Consider the following 12,827-nt stretch of genomic DNA (forward strand, 5'->3'; position numbering starts at 1 on the left):
CTGCCGCGGTGGAAGATGAGCATAGCCCGCGGTGCGTGAGCCGGCGGGAGGCCGAGGGCTTTACGCTGTACGGCGGCAGTGGCTTGCTCGGGCTGGCGGTGTCGCTGCTCCTTCAGGGAGGCGGCGCGGGGAACTGCGGCTCCCTCTCTGAGGGGAACGGCGGTGTCCCCCCACCCGAGGGGAACAGCAGCCTCCCCCCACTCTCTGAGGGGAACGGCGGCCTCCCCCCCTCCTCTCTGAGGGAACGGTGGACCCCCTTCCTTCTCTGAGAGGGACGGCGGTCGCCCCCCCCCCTCTCTGAGGGGAACGGCGGCCTCCTCTCTCCGAGGGAACGGCGGACCCCTCTCCTCTGAGGGGGACGGCGGCCTCCTCCCCCCTCTCTGAGGGAACGGCGATCTCGTAACGCGGCGGGAATGCGACAGCCCGGCGGCGTCGGGCCTCGCAGGTAGTTGTCTTTGGCTCGCTCCAAAAATAAATTGCGCCCAAGTAATTTCGAATAAATCCCCGAAAGGGCCGCTCACAGGCCTCCGAGGCGTGACTTTTTACCTCGTGGTTTAAACAAGTTTTCTGCCTTCAAAAAGTTGAGCAGGAAAGTCCTGGAACTTTCGCCTTTATTAAGGAGTGGAAATGTAGTGATGAACCTGATGGTAATGAATCTTTTATCTGCCTTTAAGCCCTAACATCTAAGGAGTTGAAAATTAGAGACAAAGGGATGCTGTACTTGATGGAGCATCTCAAATATGCTGTATGTTTCCACACAAATGTATAGATTATTCACTAAGCAGGGATCTGTGCTTTGGCAAATAAAGTAATAAAGGTATACTTTGAAGTGGAATAGACTAAACTAGTTAATCATGACAGGAGGTGGTGTTTATACAAAAACCAACGAAGTTAAAAGCTGAGTTAAATGTAAGAATAATTTACCAGGAAGAACTGTATCTTCAGTAGTTTTAAATTATCCACAACCAAGCATTACAAGTCTGGAAAATTCATCAACATTCAAATTGTCATTTCATTACGAGCATTTTATATTACAGACTAAAATTTCTTTAATATACAGTTTCTCCACTCTTTCCGTTCCTTTCCCAGTGCCAGTATCATTAGAGTTGAGTTTAGTGTAATGGTGGATCTGGCTTCTGATCTGGAGCAGTGGGCCAAGTAATGTCCCTCATTGCCTTTATTTTCTCGTAGATCATCATAAGTAGTACAACTGTTTTATAAATATCTGTAGCTTAGGAAGTGTGATGAATTGATTATTTCTGGCATCCCGATGATCCTACTTTAAGAGTTCCTTGAAGTAGACTTTTGGTTTATGTTATTACACCAATCAGTTAAAACAATCATTAGCAGTCTACCTCAGTTGTGAGTACAGAGTTTGCAGAAGATTCTGATGAAAAGAGAATTAAAAGACTATATAATAATATTAAGTTGCTGTCTTAAAACAGCCTTATGTGCTAAAGGTTTAATTTCTGCTTTCCTGGTTACAGCATGTAACATCCCTTAATCATGGAGTTCATAGTGTTACGCTAACGCATATGCTCTCTGCTTCAGCATACTATCTAGTGTTCAAACATAGTGATAGGATTGCCTAGAAATTTTTACAATTTCAGTAAATTGTGAAACAGGAGGCAAGAGTTCAGAACCTTCACGCTTCCACAGCGACTTCTTGAAGGCTTCAGTAGGCTGGAAATTTTCTGGTAAAGCAGACGGAGAGACAAAGAGAAGTAGCTTCATCATCATTCGGATAATTTAAGTCTGACTTTATATTGGTTCTAAAGCAAGTTCTCTTTCATAGGATTCATAATTGCAAGACTATGTCTTCCAATTAACTCTTCTTTCACTGTTAATGTATATTCGTATAACAAGTTAGAAAAAGAAGGCATTCTGGGTATCATGAACGCTAGCATTATAAGAGATTTTCAAATTTGGGAATCTTTCATGTTGATACAGGATGAAATCCACTTTTTATTACAGAAAAGGCATTGGGAGGAAGTATTCTGTAATTTTAACAGAAACTAAAAGTCATTTTATTAAGAAGGCAGATCTTTAACAACAAAAACTTGCATTGATGAATCCCAGATTTTTTGAAAGAAGACATAAAGTAGCAGGGATTTCCATCCTCCCCTGAAGTCCCAAAACACAATCTTCTTCATAGTACACATAGTCAACTCCATGTTTTCTTACATTCATTATTCAGTTGAACATTAATCCAGAGGTGTGCTGGGTTCTCCTGAAAACTTAATGTACTTGTGAAACTTCAGGCAAAATCTAAATGCATGATTTACCACAGGTTGGCACAATTAATACGAAACTTCAGAAGTCTGCACAAGCTCTGGTCCGTGCAAAAATACTGCCCATCAAAATTAATTCCTTGTGTGAATCCATTGTCTCCAACAAAGCTATTCTAAAGGATGATTTTCTCCCAATACATTGTTTCAAAGACAAGGGGTAACACTTAATATAATTCCAAATTATCAATACGAGTTTTATTATAATGCATGATTAGAATAACAATATAGTATGTTAAAAGTTGATTTATAGGAACTTTCTTAATGGCTTTTCAAAAATCATACCTTTTCATTGCAAGGAATCTAAGAATTTGTTTGTAGCTTTCTCTGCTTAATTTTCAAAATTAAAATAATCCTACAAAATATATACATAACACTTTGTACTTCATTATGTGATTAATACTATTGTGTTACTCTAATTATTGTGGTGTTTTATTAGAGTATTTTTAGCAGGTGTTCTGAAACATCTTCATAGATCAGACTGTTGAATATACAGTCGCGGATCTTCCTTGTCTTCCCCAAATCAGTACTTCTGCTGGACTACAGACTGCAGCTCTCTTTCAAAATATAAGTTTAAAAAATTTCATTTTTCAGTGCAAAATGATTTAATTATAGTTTGAACTTTTGAACAACTTTCTATTCTTGTACTTTGTGTGACTAGTAGAGTGCTGTCAAATTTGCGTTGCAAATTCATTATGAGTAATATGGTTTTGGACCCTAATACAGAAAGTCTCAAGGCAGGATCCAAACAAGACTGGGGCCCATTGTGCAGTGCAGTACACAAACATGTAGTAAGGAATAGTCCCTATTCCAAAGACTTTGTAATACAGTACAAAATGCAAAATGCTGAGCTGGGCGGGAGGCATAGTAAAAGGTTCAATATGAGGTGAAAGGTTTAGTACCTTGCTGAGGAAATCCTGTTGTATCCAGGCTCAAACAAACCCTAATCTTGCAGTTTTGAAGATGGTGCTTCCTTTCTTGAAATCTGTGTTTGACCTTTCTTGGTGCTTAGACAAGCAGGGCCTTTTACTCATTGGGTACAAGAGCAAAATATCCCACAGACCGCTCTTTGTCTCAAATATAAAATATCGTAGCAAAAAGTGTTCTTAAAGAGGCAAGCCATGTTAACCAAAAATTAAACACTAAAAAGCACAATTGTACAACAAATACCAAGCAGCATACAAATTCACTTTTAACAAGAATGTTGTGCACTATAAAAGGATTTCAATTACTGTCACATACATACAGTAGCTTATATTTATATGTGAAATAAGACCACTCTACATAGATCAGGGGAGTTTAATTGGAATTTAGTTTTCAGTTCCATGACAAAAACCTCTTTCACTGAAGCTACACACATCACTTGGAAGTGGTAGGCATGAGAGGAAAAGCCTACTGCTGCTCTTCCGTATGCGCCGGTCTCACAGCATACACCGTGCAGCTGTGGGTGAGACGCAAGGTGGATGCTCTCAGGGCTCCTAATTCCTATTCCATCTTCTTGTTGCAGAGAACAGACCGGCAGTTTCAAACAACACAACCAAGTACCACGTCATCTTGGGTCATCTGGAGAAACTGAATCTGGGAGCACTGAGGGCAAAGGTATAACTGCAGCTTTCTGCAGGAGGACAGAATTTCAGGGGTGGAATTGTCAGCACAACCCTCAGCGTGCTGTCTCATAACCAGAGCGGGACACAGAGCCATTGTGCCAGCAGTGATTATCCTGCATGTATGTAGGCACATATGTTCTGCAGGCCTGCCTTAAATGTACAAAGATGTCTAGGTTCATGACTCCTGTTGATTTCAATGGGAAGAAGTGCATAAATCACGCAGTAAATAGATCTTGTATTTCAAGCTCTTGCTGTAACAGTTGTCCATAAGCTACCTTATCAAGTAAATGATTACTGACCTGTGCTGTAGCAGTATTGTGGGCAGCAGGTTCCTGATACATACAGTGAAAGGTATAGAAGTGCATAAGAATGAGGGCTAAAACCAGTGTTTCAGGCTGTAGGACAGACTGTGAGGAGCTCCTACTAGTCTCAGCTATTGCAAGGGAATATTGTGCATTATTCACAAGAATTCACAGCAGTGTTTCCTTCCCGTTCACAGTGATATGGCATCTCACTGACAGTTATTTTCTTAGGAAAACACAAGCAGACTGTACAGTAAGCCGATTTTCAAACGTAATTTAACAGCTGGAAGCCAGAAGTGTTATCATGCAACCAGCAGATTCTGCCACCTATGCCACTAACTCTGTTTAAGAATTACATTATTTATCTGAAAATTAGTTTACAACACATGCGATATCACCTCTCATGTCCCAGACCTCCCCTTCCAAAATAATGCCATTGCCTTCTGTAAGCTTACTCACAACACATGGCTTCAGAAAGAGAGGAAATATAAGGGGATATTATTAAGAAACTACCTTATATGCCCTTAACATATGTGGACTTTCTCCTCCCAGTGAGTCCAGATGTCAGGATGGAAATATAGGCTTAACAAATGTGAGTATATGTGAGTTACAGTTTTTAAATATCATCTGACTATGCTTAATATGAACTAAACACTTTGTAATATTGCCAGACATTCCCCTGCATTTTTATTTTGAGAGTTCTGCTCGTCCAGATACCAGATCTCTACTTTCCTGACTATTCTTGTGCATATATGCCAATTGTTATCATCAACAGTGAAAACAGTAACTTAAGTAAACGGTCCATGTTCAGCTGATTGTGAGATTCTCAAATTGTTTTTACTCACCAGACTATTTTTTCATCTGATGTTCATTCAGTTCTCATAAATGCATATATGCAAAAACTTATTCCCATTGAGAAGACTCACATAAAGGAATCTTAAAATAAATATCTCAAATTTATTAGCAGAGATTCACTGTGTGCAGACTTCACCGTTCCTTCCTTTTCCTCCTGTCAGAGTGCAGAAATGCACATAAAGTTTCTGGCATTTAGCAGAGGATCTCCAACTGAATTTTAGTTCTTAAATCTGCATACTTTGTATATACCATGATACACAGCAGCTCAAATGGATACTGTATTTCAGGAAGCAATAGGCAGTCTCCATTGTCATCAAATATAGAGAAATAATGGGGATTTTTTATGGTGCTGAGAAATGAATTACCAGTGGTGTTGACTGTGCATCTCAAATAGCTTGGAAGCTGCCCAGCCTGCAGGTGCTCTCATCTAGAGCCAATAAACTGTGGATCTACCACCATTAGATTTAGTATCAAATCTAATCATTTGTCCAGTTCTGGAAGATTGGTCTCCTGCTGTGAAGACCCTGGGCCTTAATGAAGAAAGACATGTTTTTAAATGAGACGGTTTAGTGACTGCCCAGGAGTGTTGCATATGATTTTAAAGCATAAACTTTTTGCCTTTCCCTCAAATACACCCAAATAATTGCTGCTATTGGGGATGAAGGGATAAAGTAAGAAATTAATTGTCTAAGAACATTGCAACACAGGACCTGTTGCCCTGTGATGGCTGTTCCTGACACGAAGATAATCCTGGTAATCTGAAATGGGGCCTAGACTAATTGAAAACATCAGAAATAAAACGTCTGAGGTACTTAAAATTCAGCTGCCAGCTCTGCAAGCAAATACAGATGAGGGTAATTTCTTTTAATGAGTGTAGCTAACTTAAAAAAATTGTTTTAGCAATGTAGAAGTGTAAGTTCATATACTTGATTCTTGCGGAAGCTTTTATTTCCATATTTACAGATAATCCCATGGGAGGTAAAAACCTGGCACCAGATATTCTTTCAGCAAAGTGGATTAGGTTACAGCCCATCAAATCACAGTATACATTGTGCCAGTTTAAGAAGGTATTTTCAGAGGAATATGAAAGAACAATTATTAATAGCACTCTGAAAAAAAACTGGGGCCCAATCTGGTGGAATGTCAGTGAAAAAACCCTGTCAGGATCAAACCCTCATTGGCACCAGGAACTCTTTCTTTATGACTTGGAAGGTTTCATTAAGTGAAAGATTGACACAAGGTTGCTACAACAACATGTGGAAGTCATGCTGACAGAGACTAAAATGCTCAAAACCTTCCACTTTTCCCCTACAATCAAACAGTGATTTAGTTCAGGAAAATGAAAAAAAAACTTTGGAAGAAAGAGCAGGAAATATATACATACATCACTGATGCCTCAGAGCAGAGAATAGCCAGACAGCTGCTGCCTTGGTGGTCCACCCAGTACGTTTCTAATGGAGGAAAAAAGGAATTAAAAGCAAATGCAGAACAATGTTAGATTTTTGCAAAATAAAAAGCCAATTAGTGCTCTGTAGAGCTGTGCCCATATTTCGCATAATTGCATGGCAATTTTTTGGACATCGAAGTTTTAATATGCCAATGATTTCTGTATTCCCAGAAAATTCATAGGAATTCACTTTTCTTTATAGCAATCTCTAGAAGTTATCACCTATTAGACATTGCCAACACCATGCGAACAATTGACTTAAACCTAAGCACTTCTGTGATAGATTTAATCCTATCACAGCAATCATTTCTTCATATCTTGTGCTGATGTGAACATATTTTTATTACATGTGTTTAAAGACCTGTAACTCACAAGCTATTATGAAAGAAATAATTTTTTCCTCTCTGAAATAATGTATTCCAAGGGAGGATTTTCCAAAAGTACCAAGTAACTGAAAGCATGCTCTACTTAAAAGTCTTTTCTATGATTGGTGTGGGTTTCCTATTCCAATGACACGTGCTTTGGTGGTTTATAGTTAAAACAACTCTGTACTGAAGTGGCATGTTTTTTTCCTGAAGGGCTTACATGCGACGCTCTAACTTCAACCGCTACATTCAAACAAGTGGTCTGAAAGATCCATCTTATCCATCAAGAGGAGAAACAAGCTGCTTTCCCTCTTTTCTGACTGCATGGGCAAGACAAGACTGAACACAGCAAAGGGATGAAGAATGGAACGGAGGCAGGAGACTTCTGCTTTTTCCTTCTCTCCCTCCTGCCAGGTAATCTGCTAGCATTCCCAGACTTTGAATGTTTATTCTGAACTCCAGCAAAGTATCACTCATGAAATATGTGGAGCAGTGCTGACTTGCAGTGGTTTTCTTACGGCAGCTATCAGTTTTAGCCATGCTGTGGTTATATATGTTTGCCACGTGCTAAACTGATTCATTTTCCCAAACATAGCTTACTAAGTTAGTCAGGTGAGAGAGACAGCCTGATACTTAGTAGTTATAGTCCTCGAGTGAAAAGCCAGAGGGTAAAATTCCAGTTACATTGGAGTATCGTGGAACTTGTCTCACTGCCTTAAGCAAACAGTATACTAACAACGACAGCAGTCGGCACCCCGTGTACAGGACCTATCTCGTGTTATTCTCATCCAGCAACTGAGAATTCCTGTGAAGAACTGATGTGTCATAGCCCTACAGCTCCCTGGGTCAGATTCCTTACACTTCATAGCTATCCAGCATAGTGTTCTCAAACATAAGCCAATTCACATTAATAGAACACTTTCATGTGATCCAGGGAGAAAGGGGATCCATACACCAGCTAGGCGTGAAGGAGTGCAGAAGGTTATAAAAATCAGGGACAGAGTGGTACATTTTCATTTTTAGTCTAGAGGAAAATTGGGTAAGTAATTTTTTATTAGTTCTTTAAAATTAGAAATGTCTAGACTCAAAACAGTTTACTAATTATGTTTTAGACATTGCAAAAAGGCAAAGGGAGTGTCTTACAAGTAAAAGAAACTTTTCTCCTTACCAGAAAAAAACAGTGTCTCCTTTGAGGTTCTGTAGTTCCATGGGCTCTTGTATAACTTGTTTTACAATCCACAAAACCTATAAAGTAGTCTACAAGATGATGTCTATTTAGTCAGTATCTTTCTAAGACCAGAAGACCGATCATTAAGTGTGCATGTCCTAAAATAGCTGTTTTACAAACATGTTACAACATTACAGACTGTAATAGCTATTTGCAAATGCTGGAGTTTTTAAATATGGCTCTCTTCCACCGTTGTTCTTTTTCAGAAATAGTTCTAAGGATTTGTTTCAGAATGCATTGCTTGTTGATTTTAAGTTGCCATGTAACGACAAGAATGTTTGTTTCTCATGCAAAATTTCATAGATAAAATTAGCTGGCTAGTCACTGCAAAGATTACATAGATGTTTCATGATGTTCTTAAGTGAGAACTGACTATGGTGTTTCGTCCTTTCATGCATAATGATGTTTGCTTCAGGCTGTAAAACACAATACTGAACATCTGTAGGCAGAATATTGCCTCTGGTGACCCAAACCTTTTATAGATGTTGAGGCAGTTGAAGTCACTTCTAGCCTTTCCCACTAGGAGAACTAATCAGATTAAAATAATACTTCACTAGTTTGAGATTAACAAGAATTTGATTATGTTATTATTTTGAACATAGATGACATTCTGTTGAAATATGTTGTAAACAGGTAAGACCATAGACAATTATTTCTGGAATTTTTTAATGAACAGAGTTTATACTACCACAATGTTTTGGTATGTTTTGTATATTTTGAAAACTATTTTTCAAGTAACTGCCTTTAAAAAGATAGATTTATCTTCAGGCAGAAACTAACAATCATATTGACAGACACAGGATGACAATGGCAGACAGGCTTCTATGTGTATTATAAAGTTGGTGTTTCCTACAAAATCTGATCTTATCCAAAAAAATAAAGTGCTTATAGCTTGAGTTTGTTTCTTGTGATTCAGCTATTCAGGATCAAGCTGCTAATTACTTAGGAGTAGACCTTTTCCACTCCACACAGCCCAAGATATAGGTTAGAAACCTGCTATACATGTGGGAGTTAAGAAAAGAATCTCCATCCCTTCATGTCAAAGCTTTTTAATTATAAATTCAGAGATTAATTAAGTAGATGGTAATACATATATCCATACATCTTGTTTTAAGGGGATTTGGGAAAGTAGAAATGTAGAAGGGCTGGTACTTGGCCAGAAATGTCAGATAGGCCTACGGATGGAAGAACTAATCCTCACTGTCTTAGTTTTCAGTACCCTGCATCTGCATCTACATCTACATCGTCTACATCTACATCCTTGCATTTTACCATCTTTAGAACAGAGATCTGTGACAATAACAGGCTTGGACACTCTGGTTTAGGGAGATCAGTTGTCACTTTGCACGTGCTCCGGAATTGTCTAGTTAGTGTTGTTCATCAAGCGTTTTGACAATCCCAGGGCAAGCTGTGGAAAGCAACCTAGTCTATGAAAAAGCTGATCTAAGCTCATCTAAGTTATATTATGGCTTGGTTATTTTATCAGTAAAGCAAGTTGTTGTCATGGTTTTGGCCAGATTGGCCAATCAGAACGACAGATGGCCCTCCCCTGCCCTCTTCAGAGAGCAGAGGAAGAGATAAGGATATTTACTAGTTTAGAAAAAAGAACTAAACTACTTTAATGAAAATAATAATGAATAAGAAAATAGTAAATAATAATAGAATAATAAAAATTAAAGAAAAAAAAGTATACAATATATACAAAACCGTATCCAGCTCCCAGGATGATGATCGCGTCACCAGCAGACACAGGGAAAGTCCCAGACTGGAGTCAGCGATGGACAGGAGCTGAATTCCAGAACTAGAGTCAGGAATGCTCGGATCAGGATCAAAGGCAGACGAACAGACAGGGTCCTCCTCAGACGTCGGCCATTGAAGAAAAAGCGAGCCAGAGCCCCCTTTGCCCCTTTGATCCCTCAGCTTTTATATTGAGCGTGATGCAGATGGGATGGGATACCCTCTTGGTCAGTGTTGGGTCACCTGTCCCGTCTGCTCCTCCCTGCAGGTGGGACCCCTCTACGCTCCTCTGCTTCCGACCCTCTAACGGGGCAAGCAGCGAAGTTAGCTGACCTTGGTTGTTACAGCAATAAGTCTAAGCAAGAGCCTCTGTGCATACCATTCCTTGGTATAATCAGGTCTTATCACTCTGAGAGTGAACAGTTTCTGAACAATGTGCTGTTAATTTCAGACTTTATTCAGTTAGAAGAGGCCCAGCTAAAAAGTAAAATTACAAATCAGAAAATTGGTTCTGTTTTACCTCAAACCAGGACAATGACCGGATATGCTTGGATTGTCACATGGGCACTGGTTTGTGGGGCTGATTAGAAAGGAAACCTGTTCAAAGCCAATCAAACAGCCTACTGCAAAAAAGAAATAAAATAAATGCCCCCAGTTCCAACCTTATCCTTCATATTCACAGCTATGCCTGCAGACCATTTCCCCCTTATACAAAAAATAATTTACATTGTAATTGCTTGCTTGTTATTTTGTGGGGCTCGATACAAAGCAAGCAGGGTAGAAATAGAAGTAATAGTTTGGAGAGTTTCCAGAGTAGGCACGGGCGTAGGGCCGAGGGGCCGAAGGGGAGACATCTCTGTGACGGTTCAGGTTGTGAAATCTCCTGCAGGGTGTGGTAGGGTCCCTGTCTTCATTGTCAACTTCCATTCTGCTGGATGAGAGGAAGGCATTTTTGAAGAATACTGTGGATATTCCTTTCTTACCACTTGAAGCTTTCTTTAAAATTCTCTTGTATCTATCATCTGTTATGGCAGTATCAGAGAATGGCAATATTGGAGAATGATTTTATGGCAATATTAGAGAATGATTGACCTCGAAGACTGGGCAGCTTTTAGTCCGTGCTGTGGTTCTTCTTTCAATGAGGGAAGTCAAACCAAGTTTTCATACTAACCACTGACCTTTTTTCTGGAAAGATGGGCCTTCATTCTGGGGGAGGTGGAAGTCACTACGCAGGCTGCAGAAAACTTTCATGTCAGCTTTTGTATTTTCTGATGCCAGTAGAACAATGTTTATAGAAGCCCCTAAAGACCATAACAAGTATGAAAAGAGTAAAATTTTACCCTACATCTATGATCTAGGCGTAAGACTAAATGAATAGCTTAAATTCCATTAATTGATTCTACATTCAATTGCAGAATCTAATGGTTTGAAGAGTTTCGCTGTTGACAGCCAGACTAGAGCCATCACAGATTATAGTCTTTATTTTTCTTGACATAATCCTTTTTAAGTACTGCCTTCTAAAAAATGCACGGTGAAACAAAGTCCGATTTAATTTTTGTTTGCTTTCATTAGAAGCTCTTGAATGCAGAATACCAGGAAAATATATCAGTTTGTCAAGATACATATACAGAATACACAAGCCTCGGCAAGTTTGACAAAATACTGAACTGTATATTCTTGCCAAATTAAATTTGTCATAAAATGCTAGTTAGGACTTGACAGACTCATTTACTTCTCTGGTTTCACAGCATGCATGTGATCCAGCTAGCACTCTTGGTTCTTGGTCAAACCCAAGCCTCAGCCAGCTATGAGTCCTTGCAAATGGATTAGGATATGTTTGTTTGCTTCATGTGTAAGCAATAGTGTGCTGTAGGGAATTTTGTAGGACTCTAATAGAACTGAACATAAATAAAAGGTAAGAATGATTTATTTTGTTACGTAGATGAAATCTACTTTTCTGGGTATAAGCAATCAGAAAAGATTCAAGGGTTCATGGCAACCTGACTGGGTGTTCTCTTGCTATCAAAACACAATGTGATAGATATCATGCTAATATTTTTTTATATGAACGGTTGCCATATTTACAACAGAAATATTTTAGAAGGAAACAGGACCAGTATAATTGTGAGTAAGAAAGCAGGACCATGAGATAATCTCCCTAGAGATAATGAAAGAAAACAGGAAACTCCATTAGTGAACCAACACTGTAGTTGTTTCTGCAGAATAGATCTGACTGAGGAATTGATCAAATTAGACCAAATGGCATATATTTTCAAAGGAGTTCTTTGGGAAATATGAGTTTAGAACATTTTTTCCCATTCCCAAAATGTGCTTCCTCCAGCATAGCTGTAAAAAATATAACTATTTTGGGGAGTTAGAGACTAAAATAGGTGAGGGATTTGACCCTCAGCCCTATTTTCTATGATTCTATGAAGTGTTAGCCAAACAGCACCATTTCCTTGCACTTAAGGTTCAATGTCACATTTTTACTCATCCTCCAAAAGAGGCGGAGAGGATGCATCTAGATTTTCTGGAGCAAAAACAATTTTTGATGTTAACACACTCTAAATTGGTGAGCAACTCCTAGTTGTAGCCAGAAGCCCAAAGATTGCTGCAGTAAGGGAAGAGAAAAAAAGTAAAAAAAAAAGCAGTTCATGAGTATCAAAATCCTAATTTTTACAGCACAGTTTTGGACCTTACATGCCTAGATTTTAATGGGCTCCATTTTGGTTTTAGCGTGGTATAGACTGTGAATCCTCCAGCACTTCAGAGGGAGGAATATGTGTGTGATGTATTATACATGGCCGTCTCCCGCTTTTCTTACTATTATCCTAGTATAATGTGAGCTGTTGACCTATTTTTCGTCCTCACAAAAATGCTGTAGATTCAGCTATAAAGATTTTGGTTTTGTATTTCTGAATGTGTCTTTGTATTATATGTACAGCCTATTGATACAATTGAAACTATAGTAATTATTATTAACTGTTGGAATAAGTTG

General features: G+C 39.0%; 1 protein-coding gene across 9 annotated transcripts in view; it reads left to right on the forward strand.

Moving 5' to 3' along the window:
• Positions 1-229: 229 nt before the first annotated feature.
• TACC2 (transforming acidic coiled-coil containing protein 2) overlaps positions 230-12,827 on the forward strand; it is a 157,622-nt gene continuing 145,024 nt past the window's right edge. For 4 of the 9 annotated variants that reach the window (XM_054206582.1, XM_054206589.1, XM_054206585.1 and 1 more), the window contains exon 1: positions 7,312-7,903. The gene's annotated coding sequence lies outside the window, so the exon portion shown is untranslated. Of the gene's footprint in view, positions 446-3,795; positions 3,888-7,077; positions 7,279-7,311; positions 7,904-12,827 lie in introns of those variants that run through there. The other 5 variants (XM_054206591.1, XM_054206590.1, XM_054206583.1 and 2 more) reach the window with 4 other exon arrangements.

Source organism: Rissa tridactyla, chromosome 6, assembly GCF_028500815.1.
Source record: "Rissa tridactyla isolate bRisTri1 chromosome 6, bRisTri1.patW.cur.20221130, whole genome shotgun sequence".
Taxonomy (NCBI): domain Eukaryota; kingdom Metazoa; phylum Chordata; class Aves; order Charadriiformes; family Laridae; genus Rissa; species Rissa tridactyla.